The sequence below is a fragment of the Columba livia genome, chromosome 1 (assembly GCF_036013475.1).
Source record: "Columba livia isolate bColLiv1 breed racing homer chromosome 1, bColLiv1.pat.W.v2, whole genome shotgun sequence".
In the NCBI taxonomy this organism is placed as follows: Eukaryota; Metazoa; Chordata; class Aves; order Columbiformes; family Columbidae; genus Columba; species Columba livia.
Genome location: NC_088602.1, coordinates 176,752,692 through 176,779,216, shown reverse-complemented (window position 1 = coordinate 176,779,216; position 26,525 = coordinate 176,752,692). Strand labels below are relative to the sequence as shown.

The window sequence follows — 26,525 nt, the reverse complement described above, 5'->3', positions numbered from 1 at the left end:
TGCCTTATCAGAGAATTTTTCTGGTTTCTTTGGGGTTTTTGTTTGTTTTAAATATATATATATATGTAACATTTAACTGCTGCTTTCTACATAAGTATTTCAAGTCAGCAATATTACAGTTGCTTCTGATACCTGTAATTTGCTGCCTGAATGCTTATTTTCAGCATTTGAATTCCTCACTTCTCAGACAAAAGAGAAAATAAGATGATAAGCGTGGCTTCTTTGAAAGTCTTTGAACATTCTCATTCTCCATACAGAAGACTTAAGACACCAATCCTCTAAATCTTTCTGAGCTTTGCATTCCAGGGTGTGGGACAGGAGGAGAAGCATCAAGGTGGGCGGCTCGAACAAACATTAAGTACCTGCGTCCATCTGCAGCTTTGCACTTTCTGTTGCTTTTTCATTACTTTCCAGTACGTACTTCAATAACTTCTTGGACTTCTAGGTTTTACATAAATGCAAATCCAGAAAGAAAATATCAGTGTCCTTGTTCTGATTAGCCATATAATAAATTTGTGATGTATGCTGAATATCTGCCATGAGCTTTTAGTAATATACGATACGGATTCAAGAATAACAATTCCTGTCTATATGTGACAGACTACAAGTATTTCAATTAATAAACTCGCGAAACTTCCAAGAGGGATCAGTGTTCTGCTGTTGTTTTTCTGCCCCTTCTTATAAATAAATGAATCCCAGTGATGTGGTTTAAATTTACATTTTGTTTTCACCCAGAAGTGCTGATTTTCCTCATATAGAAACTGAAAGTTCTTTGTCCAAGAAACTTTCTAAATGTATTCATGATGTTAAGATGGATTTCAGTCTGCTAATGAATGAATATAAAAGAGACCTTAATTCAGAAAAACAAGTCATGGAGACATGAAATATGTGTAAAAGTTGCTTTACATTATGTGGTTGATGCCGTCTTAGAACAGGAGGGTGCACAGTTTAAAAAGAAAAAAAAAAAAGAGGAGAAAAGCAAAAATAAACTTAGAAAAACTTAACTATTCTAAGTATGGAGAATTTTTTCTACTATTAGTACTTCATGTAATATAAGCTTAGATTAAATATATTTGATTTTTAATAGGGAAATGGTGTGAAATTTTTTGTTTTGTCCACTTTTTTTAATAAACACTTAAACTTTCCCCATTTTAGACTGTGTTTCTTTCTCAGAACTGGATTTTCATGAACACACAAACTTAACTGAGTAGAAGCAGAGCACACAATTCCTTGGTGCATTGATGTCTCCGTCATGCTTTGCCTCTCCTGAGTTGACCTCAAATAGCAGAACAATGAAGCATCACAGGCTTTATGGAGGAAAACAGGAATTGGGAGAAAGTGGTCTGGAGGAGATCAAGCAGCCCCCTCCAGAACCAGAAGCAAAGGACTCCGAGTTACTGTATGCTTCCATTTTCTCAGCTGTATAACGTTCTTTAACTTTTCCAGTCGGTATCAAAAACACATGTACTTTATAAGCATACAGAAACTCTTGGCATGTTTTTCCCCAACATTGGCTTAAATATCTTTTAAACAAGCAATCAGTGATTTAATTGAATGTGATGCCCAACATAGGTAGCAACTTTTAAACAGGGAACTACAAGATTATAACAAAGTATTTTGTCTTTGTCTCTTCCCCCCCCCCACCCCAGCTTAAGGTGGCAATATTTTGGCTGCTTTTTAGCATGACTTTCTCAGCTGCAAATTCTTCCCAAGTTGTCACTAAACACATTGCATTTTATTCTCAAGACATGTTGTAGGTGGTTTTGCACTGGAAACTCCAAGACTATTGAGTTTCATTTGAGGTCTGGCTGCAGGCTGGGTTATTTCCATATTCTGCATCACTGGTGTTAATACAGTCTTTGTAAACTCAATGATACTTCTTTTTTTAACTCTTGCAGTCTGATTCTTCTTGTATATTGGTAGCTGTTTTTTCCACAGATTTGTTCACAGATTTGTTCGTTGGCGGTGAATGCAAAACCATACTTGCTAAAAATGTCGAGTGTTTGTAACTATTGTTAATTTTTAATGATGTTCATAGTCTGTTCCTTTGAGGTCAAGTTCTGGCACGGAGTAATCGTTCTGGGGTCCATTTCCAGTGAGAAATAAAAGCTTCCAGGTTTTCTACTTGTATTAGGAAGGAGAAAATAAAAGGGGGAAAAAAAAGAGCGCAAAGCAGATTCACTTTAAAAGTTAAAGGCCACGGCCCCCGAACGCCCGGTGTGGTCTGTACGGGGCAGGCGGCGCCCCGTTCCGCGCCCGGCACCCCGCGCGGAGCCGCCTCAGCTCCGCCGCCCGGCCCTGCCCGGCTCCGGGTCCCAGCTCGCTCGGCCGCCCCCGCGGGGCACGCACGGAAGAGCCGCTGCGAGCTCCATTTTTACTCCTGTGACTAAAATCCACCTAACAGAAAGCGTCATGAGGTGCCGGCGCCGCACGGCGGAGCCCCCCCGTCACAGCCCGGCCGGGGTGCCCATCCCATCTCCGGCGCCGCGCTCCCCTCAGAGGAGTTTCGCGGGGCGCCCGCTCCCTCTCGCCCCGCCTCCCGTGGGCCCCGCCGCGGCCGCAGCGTTTCCCGCGGCTGTCGCGCAGTCCCGGATCGAGAGCGGGAGATTCTCCCCTTCCCGGCATTCCTCGCCGGAGCGTAACTCCCCCTACGCAGCCCGGCGGGAACCGCGGCGGCGGAGTGGCGCAGCGCCCGTCTGTGAATAGCGGCCTCCTGTCCCCCGCGCCATCTTGAGCACTCGCTGGGGGCCGCGTTCCCCCTCCCTCTTCAAGATGGCGCTCGCCGGGTGAGTGACATATCCAGTCACGTGGGCAGCGGATGAGCCCCTCTCTCCCCCCGCCTTAAATGATCTCTATGGTTCAGCCGGACACACAGGCGGCGGCGGCGAGGGACGGAGCCGCGGCGGGAGCGGGGCTGCGCCGCCCGCCCGGCGCCTCCTTTGTCTGCGGCCTCGGCAAGGCGAGCGCTTCCCCCTTCCCTGACCCTCCGGGCTGCGCCCCGACGCCCTCGCCTGAGGGCTCGGCTTCCTCCACCTCGCCGGGAAAGGCGGCGGGGGCTCCCCGCTGGGGCGGCCGGGGCGGGGGGTCCTTCCCCGGCCCCTTCGCTTCGGGAGGCGACGGCACGGCGGGACCTCGGGCGAGCGGGGCTGCCGCCTCTGCGGAGAGCGGGCGGACCGGACCGGACCGGCCTGCGGGGGCCCGGCGGGCGGGCAGGACGGGCTGCCGGCGGCGGCTGCATCCCTCCCTCCCTCCCTCCCTCCGCTCCCCGCCCCGCACCCCCTTTCGCCGCGGGCTGCCCGAGGCCGGCGGGGCGGCCGTGCCGCAGGGGGGGCGGCGCGGGCAGGTCCGTGTGCCGCCGCGGTTCTTGCGGAGGGTGGGCGAGGAGGGAGGCTGGGGGGCTGGGGTGTGTGTGTTGGGGGGGGGGGGGGGGGGGTCTGTCTGCTGTGTCTTCCCCCACCCCAACCCCCCGTTTCTCTCCTTTCTTCCCGCCCTCCCCCCTTCCCCTCCCCGCCCCATCTGTTACAGGCTTGCGGAACCGTGGCTGTTTGAAATTAAACGTGATCTGTACTGTACCAGCTGGGGTCTGTAATGTATCTGATAAATGAAGCTCTTCCCGTCGGTTTCAGGTCATGCAAGGAAAAGGGCAAAGCTGGGAAGGGAGCTGGGCGGGGTTTCCCTCCGCTTTTCGCAGCCAGGCGAGAGGAGTCTGGTTGATGTCTGCAGCAGATAAAGGAGACAAGAGGATCATCAAAAGACCCCAGAGCCCTTTTATCTTTCTGCCGGTTTTCCCTCTAATTTCGTTTGTCCTTGCCGCGCTGTCTGTCTGCTCGTCCCCCCCGCAGAAGGGGCCGGGTGCACCAGGGCCCTGGCTGAGGTAGTAGTTTGTGCTGTTGGTCGGGTTGTGACATTGCCCGCTGTGGAGATAACTGCGCAAGCTACTGCCTTGCTAGTGCTGGTGATGATCAGCTGCAGATGAAGACAATGACAATGGGAATCCCCTTTGTTTTCCCGGGACTGCACGCTGCTGAGGTGGCAACAATTCCTTCTCCTCCTATTTCTGCAGAAGGAGTCCAGCCTTGGCCGCTGAGGTGTCTGGGCACTGACCCTGTCCGTAGGATGCTGCTGCTTTTGCTGAGCTGGATGAAAAACTGTTAGTTTCACGGTGCTTGGAGGGCACCTGGATTTGGGCTGAAGAGAAAGTGTCTGCATTTCTTCCTGTGCTTAGACTTTATTATTCACATGGCACCCTTGAAAGAGGTGGATTTTCTGTTTTGTGAAGAGAGAGATCAGTGACCAACTTGTGTTTTCTGTGTTCTGCATATGCAAAACTTGTATGTGTGAAATTAAGTGCTCTTGTTTGAATGGTAAAAAAATCCTAAATATTTATCTAACAAAAGCAAAAATATATAATTACCACTTTCCTTACATTGATAGTCTTTTTACAGTGTAGTTGACTAATTGTACTGATTGGAGCCAAGGTAAACTTCTGAGATATTTCTCCTGTATATTTTGACTTGCTGTGAAAAGCAAACCCATGAATCTGCCACTGTGAATTAATTAGAATTGCTGGTATATTTGTAGTGGTGGCTAAGGGTATATTTTTGCTATGAATCTTAGTGTGTTGATCACTTACTACGATGGCTTAAACTTGGAATATATTAAAACATTTACAACAAATGTGCATAACTGTCTCTTATGTTTTTAAAAAGGAGAGTTAATTTTTAGGCTTTTTAAGACCTGACAGTGAACAGATCATGGTTAATCTTCTGAGTTTGTAGTGAAAGTTAAAGCCCTAGCTAAACACTTGAAAATAAGTTGATGCTTTAGTATTGCTTCTAATTCACACATCTAATATATTTATAATAACGGGAAGAGTTGGGCAAACTTACAGATATTTAACTTTGCCTCTTTTTTTGAATTGTTTGAACTCAATGTGTTCATAAGACATGCAAAGGTTGCTCTTGTACCTCTACTGAATGTAAAGTGTCTTGCAGAACATACGGAACATTGTACTTGCAGGCAAGTTTAATCTGATGATACTGCATTTCTACACTGTGCAATGCATTATTCTGGTAATTCAAGCTCTGTCATAAACTAAACTTGTTAAAAGATAGATATTCTCATGCTCACTAATAAACTAACACATTGAGTGTCCTTAATAGTCAGTTTTCTTTTAAGTAAAATAGCTGTCATAGTTATTGACTCTACACAAATTTAAAACATAACCTGGCTTTTTTTCAGCCCCCCACCTTAATTGGAAGGGGCAAAAAAGATACTACAGCTGCCTGCTTTTCACATTCTAACAAACGGCACATCTCAAACGGAGCCCCTTGAGGTTTGATCTAGAAGTTAGGGTGACATTTTCACTGTCTACCTTTAGGCATCTGTTTTAGCTGGCTAATCCAGTATTCGTCCTCTCTTTGGTGGAGGAGGCAAAGATAGATTCCTGATGTAAATCGCACTTTCAAGTGCCTTAGCATTGTTTGATCTGAATTATCCTTTCAAGGAGCTTGTCTCTGTTGATTGTAAGGGAGGTGAAGGAGATCCAGCTAAGCTAAGTGCTCATGGGTGGGTGGTGTGAAATTGTCCTCTCTGTTGCTTTGCCTTCTTAAGCTCAGGGAACTTTGGTAGAACTACAACTTGGCTCCTTTTGTAGGGAGATGTGTTCAAGTAGATGTAACTTTAAGCACTTAGTTATCTGCTGTATGAAATATCTCCCTTAAGCTTCACTTGCCACCCGAGTAGTCAGTTCTTTGTGCTCGGGGTGATGACTTCAGAGTTCAGGAGCAGGTTAAGAGGCTGTACTAAAATAAAATAGTGCTCCTGAAATAATGCAGGTAGGGGGACTGCTGATGAGATGATGTGTAATGCATGAGGTGGTTTGTTCTCGTGTCCACATAGGTCGTGGTTACGTGTTGCTTGGTAGGTTTTAGCTGCATACATGTGAATTATTTCCTTGAAGAGTTGCATCCAAGATGCTTAGCTTTGCTTTAGGGTTATCCATACATTTCTTAGTTCAGAACACTTCTCGGTCTTGCATTCAGGGTATAGAAATTAGTCCAGACAAGTTCCATCCTTAGCATTATCCTAGTCTCAGTCTTTACTGCTTAACTGTCTGACATACACAGGCTGTGACATCGTGCTTTGAGGCAAAAAGATTAATCTTCAGTGGCATGGAGAGCCTTATCTCGGTGATATTGTAAAAGTTGAGGTTGGCATTTCTGAAAATGCTGTGAAAACCTAAAATTGAAAGAGCAGCTCATATCTTGAAAATCCAGTGACGCTTTACTGTGATTTGATGAATTCGTTTAGAAAGAAAAATTGCATCATGCCAATTAAAAAAGCCGTACTGCAGGCATGTTACTGTCTATGGCATTGTTTCTTGCTGATATTTTTTTTCCTTCATTCTTCAGAGGTTTCACTCAGTCAAACTTCTTGTGTTAATTTGTTTTAGAAACATTAAAATAGGCACATGGCTGAGTTGATGGAATTTCTGTGCGAAGTTATTTAGTTTATAGTATCCCTATTGTGTATTGTTTGCTGTGCTGGGTGAGAAAATACTGCAAGAAATGTTCCTCTGTAGCTTTTCTGAGCACTTCTTTTGACTCGTGGAATAATAAAAATGCATTGAGATTCACAGCATAGTCGATTAAGCTTTAGATGCTCTTATTCCCTGGTTTGATGTCTTTTTGTGCTATTGTCTTACCTATTTTGTGAAGAACAGTCACCAGCTGCTCACCCCTCCAGCTACTGTCTGTCAATGCTGCTTCTAAAGATACTGGCACACATCAACCTAAAATCTTAGATTCAAAATAGTTGCTTCCCTGCAGGGTGCAGTTGCCCTCCCTGTCACCAAGGAGAGTTCTGTGTTCCCAGGCCAGCAAAACCAACGTTTGAGAACTTCTCTTCACGAGATGCTGGCTTGGTTCTTCTGCTTTAATAGATCCTGGCCCGTGCGCATGATGAGAGAGACTTCGCGCTAACACTGGGAAGCAGCTTAAGACAGTAAGAGGAAATGCCGGTTTCTAGAGAGTCATGTCTATAAATACACAAGTACTTACTTAAAATATATCAATGCATTTAACAAGTTATACGTGCGGTTTCCCATTGGGGCTTTCTTTGCTCGATAAGAATGAGTATTACATTAACATAAGGAAACACTTACACTAGTAATTATAAACAAAAGCAGGCCACGTTCTTTAAATAAGTTTACTTGCATCTTCCGCTGTCCTGTGCTTGAGTGTTACGCAATTAAATGATAGAAATTGGTTTGTGAACATTGCTTCTGGAGGAGGTTTTACATATATATTTTTTGTGGTATATGCCTTATTCTTTCTGTAGCAGATATAGAAATGTCATTCAAAACGAAAGTGTGAAATTTGGGAAACTCTTAGATAACTAGACTTTAGAATATTAGTCTTCTAATGTATATTTGGATCATAATTTATACAAATTTTTAAATTCATTATTGAGAATGTTCACAACCTTTTTGGCTGAGCTAAGCAAGTTTTTACCTGAGAGTCTTTTAGCCCCTCAGCTGCTTTCCGAACTTCTGTCAAAAAAGACCATGTGTCCTGCCACTGAAAGTGTTAAAGGTGAGGAAAGACAGAAAAATTTACCTTTACTGTGGGTTTAATGGAATTGCTGAAACAAAAGGCTTATATTTAGTGGGAAGGGGCTGGAGCGTGCCCTGAGGCTGCTGCCTTTAGCTGAGGCTGAACTTCTGTTACTTCCCCTTACCTGCAGAAGGGCTGCCCTTATCTGGCCTTCTGATTTCCTATCCCAGCTTTGCTTATTTCTGCTGTCTTTCTGTTTTCTTTGTACCTGAAGTTGTCTCTCTTGCCCTGTTAGTTTGTGCACCCCGATTGCGTCTGCAACCCTGGCAAAGCTGCTGGTATCTTTGCAGTTAATAACTTTTGAAGTTTACCTGCCTCTTTTAGGCTTTTGGTGAAGGTTGCAAAAATCTGTCTTTGTGCAACAGATTAACAGCATCCAGAACTTAGTGATGCCAGTGTCTTAGTACACAAATGGAAGAAAATCCATTCTTGCACCATCATCTATGATGTCTGGTTGTCTAATCCCTTCAAAATCCCTGATTACCCTATTCCTTCTTTCTACTCCCTTCACACTAACTTTTGCAGCAAAGAACTGTCTGTAGCCGCTGGAAAGAAGGTTAAATTTAAAAATAAAATCATGTTCTTCTAATTTACATGAAAATGTGTTTAAACATCTGGTTGCTGAAGTGGTGTGATACGTGCCACTTTCCCCTTTCACCTGGAGGCACTCAGTGTATGCCTCATTCCATTCTGAAGGATGCATTTTCTGCCCTCCGTTTCATCCTTTGCAAGAAGCAAGGATTTTTCCTTGCATGACTTAAGTCTTAGCCAACAAAAAAATGTCAGATGAAGAAACTTGTGTGAAAGTGCTGGCATCGAGTGAGGAGAGTTCATACTTATCCCGCCTTCCATGTGAAGGTTTGTGTGTGTATTGGGGGAGAAGAGGGGGTAGTTTGGCTGTTGGTTAACTTTTTAAGTACCACATTAGGAGGGACTGTTCAAGAGGTAGCCTGGTGACCTAGTATGAGCTGTGGCACATGTTCCTGGAGGGATGTGTTACTTTACCAAGACTTTTGACCAGAAAAGCAAAAGAATCCACCTGCAAAGAACAATAGTGGGTGTGGAAGCAAAGTAAAAAGCGTGGTGACAGACTTCCAGCTGCTTTAAAATCTACTTCCTTTTTGTCTTTTTTTTTTCTTAAGCTGGTAAAATCAGTGTGGTTTGCGTGTGTGGTTTTTGCTGAGGTGTTGTGTTTCAGGCTGAAGCTTAGCTTTCAGTTTAAAACAGATCTTGTTTGCTCCCAAAGTTTCTACACCATGCTCTTAAAGGAGAAGTTGGTCCGGTTGAGGACTTTACCAAAAAAGCTTTGGTTATTATAGCGAATTACATTTCAGTATTTGTAGAATGAGGTAGTGAAAGCTGTATCACTTGTCCAATAAAATGATACTTGAGATGAAATGTATTTTTGCAGAGTACCATGGGATTCATCATGCGTGCAGCTGCTATAGACATGTTCACCTCTCATGGAGTGGCAAGTGTGGCGATATGCCTAACAGAAGTGACACAGAGGGGCCAAAAGTGAACTTGAGACATTTCTTTGAGAGCTCCTGTGATGTTTCCGTTCCTGGTATTGGTGCATGGGACCTTCAGAACCTTCTGAAAAATGTATTGCTGTGACAGTGACCTATGTAATAGGCACTAATTCAGGTAAGAAAGCCACCACCTGGATCCATTTTTCCATTCCTCCTGTGCTGATAGGGCGGATCTCACTATTGTGTGTTTCCTGGAGTGATTTCTAAATGTGTCGTAGCTGAACCCTGAGTTATACTGGGAGGAAGGTGATGCCAAGGAGGTAGATGTTTAATGGCAGGTATTCTTGTTCTCTCTATTCCTAAACTGATAACATGTATTAGGACCTAAAGGAGATATAGGGCCGAAGTACTGTCCTCTCTGAAACGCTGTGTCTGTGCGATAGAGGCACAGGCTAAGTGGTGCAGTCTGACTCTTGCTTGTGAGGCCATGGGCTTCTTCCAGATTAACAGGTCACCTCTGTACTGCAAGTCAGCAGCTGCATTTTACAGTATGAAACCTATTCCTAATTTTCTTGGCAATACAGGCTGCTATAGTGAGGGGACTGTTCATCTGTTGCAATACCTGAGGGCTGCACCAGCATGTGTAACTTATGTAAGGGTCTTATGTAAACAGCAGCCCTTCAGCGCATCCTGCAAAGTCGTTTCATGGCTGTATTGCATGTAGCTCTTGCTGCTCGCATCTAGCAAGGACTGCTCCAAGGCCGTCTGTGTTACACAGGCTGGAACAAGCACATTTACAATGATCTGGTTGGAGTTTGGATCTTAGATTTGCTAGCATCCTAGCGGTCAAAGGCTTTCCTGTCTGGAAAGCTGCCTGCACCTCCTTACAGGTCTAGGTCAAACTGCAACTTATCCTTTATCAAAGAGATGTTTTGGCTTAGGTGAACAAAGGGGGAATTGCCAGCAGATCCAGGACAACTACACAAGTAAGCCTGTTTTCACGCATGTGGGTGAAGAGCTGTCACTTGCCCAGCTGCATCAGTACACTTCTTGTCCAGAGCGCACCTACCCTCTGTGAAGCCTCTCCGCAGCCAATGCTGGTCACCTTGTGGACAATTACAGAGTGTTTCAAAAAGATGGACCCAATTTGAAAGCACTTTATCTCTGCAACCATGAACTGCCCATGAGTGAGGGAATGTAGAACGTTTATAAAAAGGTTACTAAGCCTTGATAACTCATTAAACCGTTTGTAATTTTTTGTGTAATTGTAACACATCACCATCATGAAATATACTGTTGTGAAACTGTGTCCATCTTAGAAACTGGGTCCACCCTGTACTTTAGAATGGGTAAATCCGATGTCTGAATCCATGTTACTGAGTTATTTGTGTCATGGTGATGCAAAAACTCACCATTTGTTTGGAATTACAAACAGGATCTACTTTTCCATATGATGTCTTCTCTAGACTTCTCAGGCTAAGTAGAAAATGAACCACTTCCTTACCTCTGCTCACCTGCCTGCCTTTACCTCATTAGGGGCCAGTATCTATATATACACTGGGCTGTATTGAATATATGATATCTGTGCTTCCTCATGTCTTCTTTCCCAAGGTGATAACTGTAAGCGTTATCAGGGTGTACGCATGCATTGCCGTTGTCCATATCTATCTTGTGCTGCTCTGTGTCATGTAGCCCTATCTGATTTACGCAGCGATTTCAGTCAGATGGTGAGATTTGCCTGCCTGGAGATCCATCGTAGCAGTGTAATAGTAATCCTTTGATCTAGGCTCATTGCTGGTGCCATCAGCATCACTGTGGCCTTTCCTGCTGCCAGACCTGAATATGGACCCAAGAAATACTTCTTTCAGCAAGGATGCAGTAGGTTACTATTGTATAACCTCATGTGGGTTTCTCTAGAATGCTTATATGTCAGGTAGGTCTGAAATGGTATGTACAATTGTACAATGTGACAGCCAGCCCTGCTATATGCATTAAATGTTTATAGGTGTGCCAGTCTGCCAGCTACAATGCCATTATTTTCTGGGTCCCTCAGGTTTCTTCCCTCTCTTGTGACTTGGCTTTTCCACTGCTCCCTAGCCTCATGAGTGTCTGTCTTCTTGCCAGCACCTGAAAGATTGCTTTCTAGTCATGTTAGTCCCTGATGTCGTACATGGTCTGTCATGCATCCTCTACCCAGCTGCTGTCTTGCTCCTTCAGTATGTGGTAGGCTAGAGTAGAAAAGAAAATAGGGAAGGATGGCAGAGGAAGCAAGTGCTTAACCTCACCAATCCTTTTTTAATGGTTGAAAAGTAAAAATGGTCTAAGAGAGCAATAACGTGCAAGGCTTAAAGAAAGTTGATATACAGTAGTGCTGCTAGTCAAAACCCAAATAAAATGGTGAGTGCAAGGTCTACTGGGAACAGAGCTCCTTAAATATTAATGCAATATGTTCTCCCCTCCCTTTCTCAGCCTTGTACTACCTATGGCCCTGCTGTTGTAACAAGGTGATGGTGGAGTGTTTGGCTCCATCATGTGGCTCCTGACAGCCCCCAGCAGCCACCATATAAGCTGTGGGTACCTGAAGTTCAATTTGGAGACAGCACACAAACTGTTCAGGTGCCATTATGATCTTCTGCTTCAGGATGCCCTAATGCAGGTGGCTCAGCTGGGCACGATGACTGTGTGTAAGCCTGGCCAGATGGCTGTGGCCAGCTCATGCCAAAGACTGGACTTGGCATTTGCCCAGAAAACCCTTTATGGTAATTCTGAGGTCTTTGTGGTACCCTCCACAGCCTGCTATTGACTTGTGTGGCAGGAGGGGTTGCAGGCAGCGGTGGAGCAGCAGAGCCCACCTTCAGAAGAGTCAACAGAGACAGAGGGTGAACCCTGGAACTGAGCTGTGCATGGGGCATTTTCCCAGGGCCTGTCTACTCTGGCAGGCGTATCCCAAAGCTAAAATTTGCAGTTTTGTATATGGGTGCCAGTATTGTTCAATCCAGTTACCGGTGCTCAAGGTGGCAAAATACCATCCATAATGATAGCTGCAGATGACACAGTGATTGATAGGAGAGCACACGTGGAGCATTTACTGTTACAAAGCAATCAAAAAATGTTTCGTTAGTCATAGTCCAACATATTTAATACTGTCAATCATGAAGTACCCAATCTACCAGCAAAAAAGTAGGCTAGATCCGCAGGATGTGTTGGATAGAGACCTAAAAGTAGTTTGAGGTAACAGATGGCAACTCTCGGTCTGTTATATAAAATTATTTGTAAACGTCAGGAAAAAAATAAAAATAGAATTAATTCAGTCAGAAATTCCTGCTGGTTTAAAGAACATATTGAGACTATATCTGATGGACAATGGGAGTGTTTGACAGGAGAATTACTGCAGTGGACCCAGTGTTTTGAAAATTAAGCCACAGTGGTAGAAGAGGAGGGCTTCCCCTCTCTTAATCTTCTTTGGAGTTCATTGTTTGAGTAAAAAAATGTGCAGACCTGCAAAGTCAACACCAGTGTGCGTCACCACAACTACAGACTTCTGGGTTCAAGCACGACACTCTGAAATCCCAAAGGTTTCTGACGATGCCAAGGACTGAGGTGATCTCACCGTCTTTACTGAGACTGCCCTCGTCCCAACCATCACCTGAAATACTGAGACTTGGCAACTTTTGATTACCCCTTTGTGCTTTGGTTTCTCTTTCTTTTCTAGCCAGGCTGATTTTTGTTTTTATTCTAATCAAATCTTGTTTAAAAACCTTGTCTTCTGCAACCTTGTGGCCAGGTAAAAAGCAGTGTCTTTGATGTGATAATAGTTTTGGCAGAGCTTGAAGTGACCAAAAGAGACCACATCGTTTCATTAGTAGTGGCTGATATGGAAGAACCTAGCAGGACCAAATGACACATTTTTTGTTAGCATTTAGACTTCTTTTTTCTCCCTTTCTTGCTTGTTATGTTTATACCTCCCTTTTGGCTTCACAACATGAAACTCTAGGCTATTTCAATTTGTTTTTCCATCACTAAAAGCACTGTTAACACTGTTATCAATATTTTAGTTTGTCAAGACTGTCAAAACAGGAGTGTATTTTTCTTTTCTATATTTTGTATATTTAAAATAATATGAAAGGGATACAACTGAAGATTTAGGTTATCCTTCGAGTGATTTAAAAGGGTAGGATTTGCTGCTGCCTCCCCCACATTCTTTGTGGGCTTGCATGTTTCTACTGTTGTTGTCTGTGATAGAATTAAGCAGGGTGAGATCACAGGGCTCATAACCCTGACAATACAGTACAAGACAGCATCATGTTAACCACTCTGTACTCATTTTGGCAGTATACATGGACCAAGGTAGCCAACACAGGGACTACATCTTATTAAGCAAAGATTTAGAAAAGGGGCTGATGTCATTGTAGTTCCCTTGGACTTCTGCTATAGTGCTTCAGTATACAGAAGGCAAGCTATTAAGCCAAATAAAGTCATCTTCCCTTTGTATTGCACTTGATTATTGTATATTGATGGACTGGTCATCTTAATTCAGAAAGAAAATGGGACTGTTGGAGAGAATTCAAAGAATTAAGTGTTTGGGGGAAAAGTCTCAAGATGCAAGCCATAGAGCTATTCAGCAGATCGAAGAAAAGGATGGAAGGTAACACAGCACTTTACATATGGCAAAGTCAACTGATTATGGGGAGCTTTTAATAATGCATAGAGGCACAGCGGACCCAATTGTATCTTATGCCATTAATTTATACAGTTTGAGTGCTAGGACTAATTAAACATTTGAAGAATTGATGGGGAAAAATGGTAGAACTGAAACGTGCTATAGGTCTTACAACTGTTTCTTTAAACACCATTCACTGATCCAGATGTTTAAAAAAACTGTATGGCTATTTTCTATAGTAAACGATGACAGTGGTACTGCTCGGCCAAAGCTGTACCTGGGAATGGCTGTCTTCTTCTCTTTCTGTAGTGCAAAAATCTGCAGAATGCCTAAGGTGGTTAACTGAAAAGTCAAAGTCAGCGTTTTCCTTTCTCTTCTCCTGTGGTCCAGAAAAATAAAATAATTAACAATGCACTGTTGCAGTATTGTACGCCACAGTATTATCTATGAAATACAGTTATTGTGTGCCTGTCACTAGTATTTCCTTGGCTTCATATGCTGTTGCCTTCACCATTCCTAGAAATCACACTAAGCTCATGTTCCTGATTGTGGTTCACAAGGCACGTGTACACACTGGCTTAAGGACATTCTTTTGGCCTTTGGACTGAGTTGCTTTTTTTGGAGACCATAATGAATCATCTTTAGTATAATCTTTTCTGCTGGAGGTAGCTCTTCTGATGGCCGTTTGAATGTATCTGATGGGTATGTTGGTCATGGAATTTGCCCAGACCTGTCCAACCACCAAACCCACTTTTGGGTCCTGTCTTCCTTCCCTGCATCTGGGCAGCCTTCTGCCCTCCAGCTGGCAGCAGCACCCAGCCATAACTTTGTCTGCAGAAGCCCAGGGTCCTTTGGTCTCTTTAGCTGTAGCACTGCCTGCCCATCCTGAGCTGTACTAATAGGACTGTAGTGAGTGAAACCCACTATTTCCCAGGCTTGGCCGGCTGCTGCAAACTTACCCAAATGGTCAGACAGCTCCTGCTGTGATGGCCTGGGTAGGATGCAGAGCAGCGGCTGTTGCTGAAAGGCACCCACCCCTCCTGTGCACTTTTACACAACAACTCTGCAGCTCTTCTTGCCAGACTTTGTCTATTGGAGTGTGAATAGACGCGGGAGGCGCCACCCTGGAGGAAAAGGGCTACTCAGAAAAACTCTGCAAGCCAGTGTCTTTGCACCACTAATTGGACTGTAGGAGGGGTGAGTTTTTTTGAGGAGTTGTGTTTGGTTTTGTTGTTTTTGGCTTTTTTTTTTTTCTTTGGTTGGTTAGTTTTTTTTGAAGCGTAGTGTCAAATACACACTGTAAATACGTGTTGGTGTTATAATTTAAAAATACTTATTTCTTATAAATGGAGAGTTTGTATGCTGTAAGAAAAACTTGCTTGCCTGACAGTGGGGTTGCTTTGGCAAATGGATTACATTTCACTGAAGCTTGTTTCCTTTGCCCTCATCAGTGGCTTTGGTTGTGAATAGCACATTTCTCTTTGGGTGCTTATTCAAGTACTGCTACTGCAGAGGGTTTTGTTTAATTTTTAAACTTTGGTTTGAAAAAAGCCAGCACCAGAAGACAACAACAACCCACAAAAAAATCAACCAAGCAATCAAAACCAAGATCTCTGCACCAGGAAAGTTAGTCTTCTAAGACACATTTTTCTTCTTGTTCTCATCTTCGTTCCAGCAGGTTTTGTTTTCCAAATTACTAAAAGCATTAGAAACATTCTTCATTCAACAGCATGTATTTCACATAAGTCTTTTTTTGGCTACAGAAGGCAAGGGGAGAATTGCTGGATCCACTTCTGGGTATGGCCAGTATCCCATTGAAGTGGTGCAGATCATATGCTCCATTTACAGAAGCATCTGAGCTACTGCTACAGCAAGAAACTATCAGGCCATCAGATCAGTCTGCTGCTCACAAAAAAAAACCCACAAAACCTGAGAAAAATTGTGATACAGGCTAATTTCCTTAGATTCCTCATTCTTGTCTACATGGATGATATATTTATTTTTAAGTATCTGTGTTTGTGCCAACAGATTTTTTCTCTTCAGCTAGTGCTGAGAAATTGCTTTTCCTCTCCAAGGACACTCCTCTGTGGTCTACTGCAGCAAAACCAGCTAAACTTAATCTCTGCCCTGTTCAGCACTTGAAAGGAGCCATTCACAGAATTTTGCAGGAAACACAGACCGAAATTTTTCAGCTGCCTCCAGTGAAGTTGGAGAATCACTGAGAGAGCTAAGACTTGTACATGATGGTGCACAGCTGAGTCTGGTGGTTTGGGAGAGGTAGTCTGAAGCTATGTCAAAAATGACTTAAGCTTTCCTATTGAACCTGTAAGTACTAGTCTGAGGAGTCTGCAGCCACCTGCCACAGTATTGTCCCCTAAAGCTCAGCCTGGTGCAATGCCTCTGTTGTTAGCTGGTATTTTAAAACAATCCTGGTATTGAGCCTGACCCAGAACATGGTTTCCCGTTTGTAGTTCAGGTGCATCGCTGTGTAATACAAGTTGTTCAGCTGTTTTTGTATTTCTAGTAAGTGCTTGTTAAGCTCTACTTGTATTGAAACCTACAGGAAAAAGATAAAGGAGCAAACAGACTCCCTGTCTCACTGTCAGACCTGAGGTTATCAGAAAGGCCTGTGCTTGGTAAATACAAAAACAAAAGAAGGAACTGACTGAAAACTGAAAACCAACACATGTGGTAATATTGTCTGCCCCTCTCATCTCCCATTTTTTATCCAATACAGCTTGACTTGGGCAGTCTGCAGGATGGGTTGTAAATCATCGCATTTATGTTGATGTGTGCAAACAATGGGAAGAAATTCCCAGAGTTCTTACACTGGTTGACTTGATAGTGAATAAATACTGCTTCACGTAAGAACATGCCATTCAATATCAAGAAGTATGTAAATAAACAATTCTTTAATATTTGCACAAATGTAAGATGAAAGTATAATCACTTTCTCCAGCAATAATTCCAGTTCTATTGAGTTTCCATTTTTGGTGCTTTTTCTTTTTGTGTTCACAACGTAACTTCCATTCTCTTTCAAGGGATTTTGCAGTTTGAAAAGGAGGACAGATCTTTACGTACATGTGGAAAATAATTTTCTTAAAATGAATGCAGCTATTCAAGCACTTTCTCACAACTTTGCCTGATGGATCTTATTTTCCACTTTTTAAAAATTATTATGTTGACCATTCCCATCTGACCATTTTCATTAGCCTTTTCAAAAGATGCACTGTACTAAAGAGAATCCTAGGTCTGTGAGGGAAATCAGACCAGTTTCAAACTTAAACTAATGACCTCATTTATCTTGCATTAAATACACGTTTTTAATTTTTGTTGGAACAGTATTAACTTACTATGTTATGACGATAAAATATATCAACTAATTCAATGTTCCTATAACTTAACCCCTTCCTCCTTCTCTGAATTTGGTTACTTCTCCCTATCAGGACTACTTCACATCTCTCATGATGCTTTTTTTTATTTAAGATCATTTCTTTGTTTATCGACATGACATTGAATTTATGATGACTAGACTTTTGCTTTTTTATGTTTCAAATAATGCTGGTAAGAATCTTATTTTCCATACATCAGCCCACAGCTGTTAATGAACACAGAGAGAAATGTCTTGCAGGAACGGATTCTAGTAGAACATGTTTCTAAATCTTCTTCCAGTTAATACTAACACCAAGTGCATTTCTTCTCTCCATTAGGTTTATTTCCCTATCAAAGAAAGCAAGTTTAGTGAGTTGCACTTGAGTTCTGGTGTTCAGGTTGGCTACTATTTAATTATTGTCTTAGGGATGCTTGAAATTCTGGCAGTAAGCTTAGTATTTCCAGAGAAATACCAAACTGTAAGTCCTTATACATACATTTTGAAACAGTTTATGTACTTGCCACTTCCCAAAGCTCTCTCACCTCACCTAATGTGATTACAAAGAAATAATGGTGAGTAATTCCAGTTAAATATTGCTATTTCCTTTACTTCTCTATAAGCACACATCTCCTCTAAGAGACATTCTAGCTACAGCTTGTGACAACAGCATAAGTTTAGATGGATTCTTGAAGACAACAGCAAGATGAAAGTGAAGGAGGAGAAGATTAGATGGGTGACTTTTTGTAGGTATTTGCCAAAGATAATTCTTGGAAAAAAGGCAAGAAAACAGTGGAAGTGACCTTTTGAATAACTGATGCACAATTCAAATTGACAAGCATGGCTAGTGAAGGACAAATAAAGTTGTAGAACAAATTTCCTTTACTGTAGAAGAGAAAAGAAAGAAAGAAGGAAGAAAACAGAGTAGCAGATGAGTAGAGGAGAGAAGGCAGCATCAGCAGAAAAGAGGAAAAATGGTGAGGGACACAAGAAACAGTGAATATGATAAATGGACTGCGAAAGAGAATAGCTGAATAGAATCTGACCTGTGGAATCTAAGGAAGATGCAATTAGCATGAGAACGAGTATGTAACTGATACTGCTTCCTGAAGAAAAATGGGTAGGCTATCTAGAGAATGGATCCAGAAGTATGTTTGCTAAGATAAAAAATATAGATTTGGATCTGAAAACTATAATGATCCAGTGAACAGAAGTGTAGAGATTTCCTAGAAACTTCAGTGGAATTTCCCCATTTCCTGAACAAGGAAGGGCAAAGTGGTGATGATCAACAGATGAGCTGGTGCCAAGGTTGATGGATCACCCAGAACAGTACAGAAAGAGAATATTTCTTAATGAGTGTGCTAGTGTTATGGATACTTTCTGAGATTCAATTCAGACCCATGCAGGGGGTGATTAAGTTGAGATAGAGCTCCATTACATACAATCCATGACTATGTGAACAGAAAGAGGGAGGAAAGGCATAGAGTATGGTGGCTTGTCACAGAGCATGGCATGCAGAAAGACAGACATGGTGCTGTTAGAGCAATGGTCATCCTAGACAGATGTCTGGGATCAGAGGAAAAAAAAAGGAGGCTGGTTTTAAGAAAGCATTTTGTAAACTCATGAGAAGGCTTATGTGAGACAGTTGCAAAACCAGCAAGGAATAAAATCTGGGTTTCCAAGAGCCCCTTCCTATTGTATGATCTTAAATGTTTATCTGGATGTTCTCCAACTGTTTCTCTTGATCCTGTCTTATGACAACTTCTTTTTGTAAACCATCGTTTTGTAGTGCCATGCCATTGTTACACACTTAACATTGCATCGAGTAGTTTTTAAGCATTTCAGCCTTCCCTGTGTCATTTGAAAGAGACAAATCCATAGTCACATGGTCTTCTGTTGTTCCTTATTTCTCAAAGGCCTTTTCTGCTTTATAAGGTAATTTCACTTGCTTTTTTTACCAATTACTTTTCTATGGCTGAACACTTTTAACTTGGCTTTCTAAGAAAACAAGGTTTATATGTTTGTGAATCTAATAATCCTTCCTTATCAACCTTGAATTTATTGGCCTATTTCATCCAGATTTGACCAAGATGAAGAGAAATTAAAAATACTAAGTTTCTGGAAAAAATATGCCAAATTATGCCTTTACCTAGGCAGCTGGATAAAAAGGAGAGCTTACTACTGGAAAGACTATTTATCAGTTACCTTAAAATCCACATGAGAACTCATCCTATTGACATAAATCCAGAGGAAACCAGGCTTTAGTGGTTCAGCTCCTTCAGACTCCCCAGCCCCTGCCATGTGGTGGCACCTGGTGGAGGCAATCACAGGACTTCACCCTAGGAGAACAGGGGTCTCCAGCTGAGAAACCTCAGCTGACAGCCAGATGCCCGAAAACTATTATGGTAACGCCAATGTAGATATGATGCAGTGGTGGGACATTAAATTAAAATGACCAGTGTAAATGAAGTCTCTGCAATTTTGCTTTTGAGTGTCCGTGACTTTCTTCATTTGTTCTATGGTTTCTGTCCTTGTTGTTCCCCAGCTTCTGGTGGTTTTCATGTCCAGGTTTCAGAAATGTTGCTACTATAACAGTACTATTTTTTTTTAAATGTTCTTCTATTTCCTGGAAAATCCTGGTTTCATTGTTCTGTAGTTTTCGATTTAATTACATTGATGGGGGAGAAAACATGATGAAGACAGAAAAAGTAAGGCAAGAAAAAAATGAAACTCTAAAGCTTTGCTAAACTAATGGGATACATGCATTAATCAGTTTTGGTCCTGGTTCTACCTGCTCACCCCCACCTAAGACAGTATCTACAGAAGGCATGCTAAAAACTAGTATAGTAAATGACCGACATATATCCAAACAGTCTCTGTTCAAAAGTAAAGATTCTGCTGTTACTAGAAAAGAGAACATGATGAGAACAAGGATATTTCATGGTGGTTCTTGCATGAGATGCAATTTTTAAGGACACAGGGTAAATATGTTTAATTTATGACTTTGGGAATTTTATTCTTCTGTAGTTTCTTGAAAACCTGTGTGTCTACCTTTGCCTGTCAATGCAGATGATGGAAGGTGGCCTAATGCTAGCCACAAGGAATGACTGTGGATGCAGTGGTGGTAAGAATAACGACATGACAGATGAAGCATGTTTCCATTGAAGACTGACATTTAAGTTAAATAGCTCTGACTATATTTACTACTGATGATAACCAGCAATTAGTTCCTTTCCATAGGAAGGAGGCTGAAAGCAGGAAATAAAGCATTCAGCATTCTTCTGTTACATGGATATATTCCACATGAACAATTTATTTCCTTCTTCCCATCTGAAAGATGCTTTTATGCATAACTCATGCATAAATTCTGCAACACATTTATACCTGTAGGTAAGAGCTGTAATCCAGTGGATCGTGCTTTGCATATGAGGTGGAATCAGTACCTTCACCTGAAATATAAACAAGATTGATCATACATCTTTGATCTCACAAACCCTCGCTTTGCTAATCCTCAACCAGTTCTGTGCTGCTTTCTACCTGTTGCAACCTCATGCATTTGCACACTGGCAACTGATGACTTACAAACACACTCCCAGCAGCCCCTCCTGTTGTCTCATCCGTCTATTGACAGCATCACTCAATGTTGAGCAGAACTGCCAGTGACTTTGTGATGCATTCTGTGGGAGCAAAACTGAGGTTTGCAAATGACTTTCCCTATTGCAGTTCTGCAGCTCCAACACTCTACTTGGAGGCTTTCTCTTACCTCAGCATTTATTAGCAAAATGCTGAACACCTGACTAATCATTAACAGCTTTTTGTGAGGACCCAGTCAGGCTGGGGAGGTTATTGGAAGTGAAGCTTTCTCGAGGAGATCTCACTTAATGTTAAATCTTCTGCAAAGGTAAACAAACAAAAAAAGCCCCTATTTAATTCACCTCCATAAACTTTATTCTGGCAATTTTCCTGGTTTTGAAAGGGAATACGAGCACAGCATTCATTTCAGCTGCTGGAATTATCTCCGGAGGTTGGTACGCAGAGCAGTGCATCCCCAACCTGCCCTAACCGGCAGCTTTGGAGTTTGCATAGTTTGTGGTTCCTCTCCTGCCAGCACCTTGTCCCCGCGGTGGTGGCTGGTCTCCTGTGGTGGCACTTGCTCGCCCCTCCGCCCGTGCCATCGCGGTGCTGGGTGGGTTTGTGTTCCTGCAGCTGTGGGTGTCACTGAGCACGCACCCGGTTTTCGTGGGCACCAACCTTGCTCCAAACACTGCCTTGGTCCCATCGTCCTCACTACGCCAGCGAGTGCTGTACTTTTTTAACTCTCACATGCATTTTAAGAGTTTCCGCAGACATAATGCTTTGGTGTAAGCTGTGTAGCATTTTGACAGGGGATTGCAACAAGGTGCTCATGAAGCCTGTTATATTTATGCTGTCTGCTCCTCGGGCAAAACTGGGTTTTTCCTGGTCACACCACATAATCTGAGTCCAGTGACCCCCCAAGCAGTCTCAGTTCTTAAGCTACGGGCATATTTAAGAGACTTGCAATGCCATTTTTTTTTGTTGTGTTTTGTATGTAAATATCTAGGAGTGGCTTTAATAGCAGCCTTGGGCAGTCGATGATTCCATCCTGGTGTGTTTGAAGGGAGGTTTGGGTCTGGTCCCTGTTGTGGGGAGCAGCCGGACCCTGAGCAGGAGTGGGAGAGTTGTGCGTGGGATTCAGGGCTGGGAAGGGCAATGCAGCATCAGAGGAAGAGGTTGTCTCTTCCCTTGTTTTAATGGTAAACACATTTTGGTTTGATAATGGTTTTAATGGTAAACACACTGGCACTTCAGCCTGTTGTCTGCAGATCGACTTTGCAGTAATTAAAGACAACTTTTCATGCAAAGGGTTCTTAGAAGTTCAAAGAAGGGGAGGAGAATGTGTAAAGGATCACCTCATCAGGTTTACTGGTTATTAAAATGATTTTTCAAATTTTTGGTTATCTCAAATGGCCTCTCTGATAAAGCAGGTATATGTTTGTGAACGTAGTAACTGAAGCTTAAAAAAAATGGAAGCCAATGTGATTCTGTATATTCTAGGTGTGAACTGCTGGTTCACACAGCAGTAAACAAGTCACATAGTTTGGACCCTGAGATACCAATTAGGAATTTTAAACAGGAGAACTCTGAGTTGAATGATGCTCCAGGACATTATGTGGAAAGTAGCCCTAACTGATGATAAATGAAAAATAGTTGTACATTTAAACTAACCTGTAAGACCATTTACATCTGCGTGTGCCATAGTGTCATGCGTTAGGATGAACTCAGTGGTAAATAAATGGACCAAAAAAAGGAGTTGATCCATTTGGTAAAAAGCAGTCATTCCTTTAGAAGTGTTCACAATGCCTGTGCTGTTGAGGTTGCTTATCTGTCATTTCCCAGAATTAGATCTGAACCCATCCAGAATGGGCTTTAAGTGGGAAGAAATATCTAGTGTTATTCTGGAGGAACCAAGATTTGTTGGCATGCAGGTCAGTACTCTGGAAAAAGCAGCTTTGTTATATTTATTTAAGAGACTCTTTTCGTGGTTAAAAACTGTGTAGAAACATTTTAGTGTGCTACTCACTTTGTAATCTTTACCCTCCTCCCCACCACCCACCCCCCATAAATTTGGATTTAAACAAAGTAATACTGCCTATAATTTATCAGATTCTCCTAATGTCTCTATAGTGTGCTTTAGGGAACACCACAGCGGTGCTATGATGGCAAGAAGATGATGCACCGGCTGACAAATACCTTTCTGTAATCTTTGAGTCCATAAGCTGGGCTTCAGCTTTGTCTTATTTGTATGCAGTTTTGGGGGTTGTTTTTATGGTTACCATTGTACCCCCAAGCCTTTTAGTGAGGTAGATAGATAGATGGATAGATAGCTGTTTATGCATTTATTCTTCAATCTCTTGACAACATGGATGAGATTTTTGTGGGGGCTTTTCTATGTATTTCATAATTCATTGCATTGTCTGTTGTTGTCTTTTCACTTTTTAAAATAACTGTTATTATTTCATATTTTGGAGGGCTGAAATATTGTTTTCTGCTTTTTCCCCCTGTTGTATGGAGATTAAGTGGACTACCTTAGTTTCAGGTCAGATAGCATTTCATCAGGATAGCGAAATGACTGTAAGCGCTCATCCTCCGTGGATGAAATCCTACCCTGCAGCACTTCTGTCTCCCACCTTGAAAAGTGGCAAGACAATTACTGAGATCCTTGTAGATGGGCTTTAAAGCTGGGCATAATCCAGCCGTGAATGAAATGCAGACCCATCCAAATGGGTAGCATTTAACCCAGCCATACGTCAGTCCAGGTGACAAGATAAATTGGTGCTCAGCTGTTTCCAGCCCATTTTCCTGGTTAGCGCTTGAAATACAGGAAACAGTTTTGGCACCTCCTATGTGATTTGTGTACACGTGCACGTGCTTGCGCAAACAGACTTTATACCGTATTCAAATTTTCTGGTGTAGGTATACTTTTAAAGCATCCGTATTTCATTTCACTTCACACTTTTTCACTCTTTCTAGAGAGAGAGCACTCACCTTTCCCTTTGCCTTTCAGCCTTTCTCCTCTTATTTGTGTGAAGAAATTGCACCACTCAGCTGTGACATTTCAGTAGTGGGTGCTACACGCATTTTAACCAAAAGCATATTCTTCTGAAACAAAACCTATATATATTTTCTTTGCAACAGATATGCTCTATAACTTCCATAAAGAAGATTGAATGATAAAAAATAGTAAAATGTGAAGCATTTAGGTGTTTCTGAACCTACCCTTAAAAAGAGCAAGAGCCAGCAATCTCTTATGCCAACCTCTTTTATCTCTTCCAAAGCTATTTCTCATTTACTGTAATGCTTAACAATTCTATTTCGCAGTGTGCTTTAGATTCCCAACAAGAGCAACAAACAAACAAAAAATTACTTAAGAAAAAACCAACTTGCAAAGCCGAGACCTGGCATCTGTTTGTGTAGAGTTCTAAATAAGCCTTACTATTTCTTAACTAATGAGGATCTTTTCCATGTGGAATAAATTCTTAGTACTTAGCAGCATTAGTAATGCTTAAAAAAAAAGAAGTATTTAAAATGGTTCAGTTGCCAACTGCTTTTGACTGTCTCAGTAAGACATTGAAACAGACCTTCTGCTCTAAATTAATAAGGCCAATCACAGCCACACAAAGCCCAGAATGACTGATCATTCTTCTGGTGTCCTCACTATCTTTACTGAGGTCAGATAAATCACTTTCAAGCTGTTAAATCAATGATCATAAATTAGGGCTCTGTTTTTACAGTGCCTTGTGGGAAATTCTCATGGTTAAATTAATCTAACAGCTGCATTGAAGAACACCTCCCACAAGATCATGTCAAAAGTGTCCCCCCCAACCCCCTCCCTTTTTTTTTAGGGGAAAAAGGACTGAATTATTTGTTTTCACCTAGTGCACAAAATGGAATCCCTCCGTCTATCCCTGCTAATTCGTGTTTCAATTGTACCCAGCTGTTTAAATTGCACTGCGCAGAGATTGCCTTGATCCCCAGGTGCTGGTACTCCATCTGTGCTGCTCTGAGAGACTATTTACAGCAGAGGTTAGGCCAGCGATTGCTGGGATGGAAAACTCATTTCTCAGCCTGGCTTTTATTTACACTCTTATTAAAGATCCTTTCACTCATGTTGGAATGGCAGCTAGTGGCTGCAGCGAGCGCTTGGCATCGAGCCAAGCAGCAAAATTACCATGTCGATGAAAGATAGCCTGCTTCCATTTTAACCTTTCACTGTTCTCCTCTTTCCATCTATATTTGCATGAAGAAGGATGATTATTGAAAGAGATAGGGGGACAAAGGGATGAGAGAATCCTTGTCAGCTGAGCTTTTCAAGGGATAAACCAATGGTTTGTGACCAATTTGGAAAAATCTTTACTGCCTTATTAATTTCCTACTCCTTTCCCTTAATTGCTATTAAAGTTTATTTTCAAGTGAAGCAATAGAGCTGCTGATGCTCTGCTTGTGTCCTTCCCCCACCGCTTCCCTGTGCCTCGTGAATGCAACCCTGGGATCTGTCTGCAGTGTTGAGGCTTCTACTTCATCCCCAATGCAGGTCACACAGAGCCACAGCAACACCCTCAAAGCGTGGGTTTGGTTTTTTTCCCTACAAATATGCCTCTTGGAAATTAATCACCTTCCTGGGAGCAAGTGGGTCGTTGCACATAGTGCGTTACGTTACTGGGGGAGGGCAAAGGAGAGGATGAACAGTTGCTGGGGGCGGGGGGGAGCTGGCATGCAACCATCATGTTGTGGACACAGATGCATGTAAAAAGCTAAAAATAATAACTATTTCTTTGGAAACCTCAGCATATTTGTTTGTAGGAGCAACACAGAATTGGTAAAAAGAAACAAAATCCACCTCAGCTGTTGCGAGACAACTACCGACACTGTTGATTGCCGACTATAGCTCAGTACAACAAGGAGGAGACCCCAAAAACCTCAAACCTCGATACCAAGTGCCATTGATGAGGCAAACCGTGACCTTAAGCGCAGCGGGAGCGCAGGTTGTTGCCTGCTGGCAAAGCTGTGCTTTTCTCTTTGCCTGCTCCCAGGGCAGAAGGAGAGACGAGTCTGTTTATTTTCTGTTTTCCTGAGCGGAGGAGCAGCGACTCTGCTGAGAGGTTTACAAGAGCTGGTGTTGGTGTGACCTACTGTTGTTTGGCCACTGCTCAACCTTGCAGGTCCCCATGAATCGTTGTCTCCGCTGGTCACCAGGAGGCCTTCTTTCCCTCACTAATCCTCCTAAAACGTGGAGGGTTTGTTAACAAAAGCACAAACACGTATTTAGCTGTATTCTTAGTTGCTGGCAGCTAAAATAAGTGCCTTTACTGACTACTTCTTGCTTTCAGCTCCTGGAACAGGCAAAATCAGATCATGTTAGAACAGCAACTAAGATGCTGGAAAGGTTCCTTGCCATATTTTTCCTACATACATACGTATATAAAATACATATATAGTTACAAATTCAATACTCTATAAGTGCTTTTCTATCAGAACTCAGTCTGTGCCATAGAGCTGTAACTTCTGCACGCCAGGTGAGTTGGGTGTTGTCTTCCCCATTTCCCAACTGACCCAGTACCCAAGTCCTGTGCTACCTGCTTTCCCAGTGAAGCCAGCATAGGGAAATCTTAATCTTGCAGGAGCAGTGGCAGAGAAGCGCTACTGGGAAATTTTGTATAACCATAAATCTTTCCTTCTTCCTCTCCTTCCTTTTTTTGGCACTAAACAAACCTTCCCTAGAACACCATTCTTAGAAAAATGTAACCACAGCAAGATTTACTGTCTGAGCATTGTGTTTAATATTTTTCCCATTCATAAAATACTCATATGTCTGGACATGAGACTTA

At 42.4% G+C, this 26,525-nt stretch overlaps 1 long non-coding RNA gene across 1 annotated transcript; it reads left to right on the top strand.

Moving 5' to 3' along the window:
- The first annotated feature begins 2,654 nt into the window (after positions 1 to 2,654).
- LOC135578196 (uncharacterized) lies at positions 2,655 to 4,247 on the top strand. Its single transcript, XR_010469521.1, has 3 exons — positions 2,655 to 2,786; positions 2,864 to 2,959; positions 4,064 to 4,247. It is a non-coding gene; the product is annotated as an uncharacterized LOC135578196 (long non-coding RNA).
- The last annotated feature ends 22,278 nt before the right edge of the window (positions 4,248 to 26,525 follow it).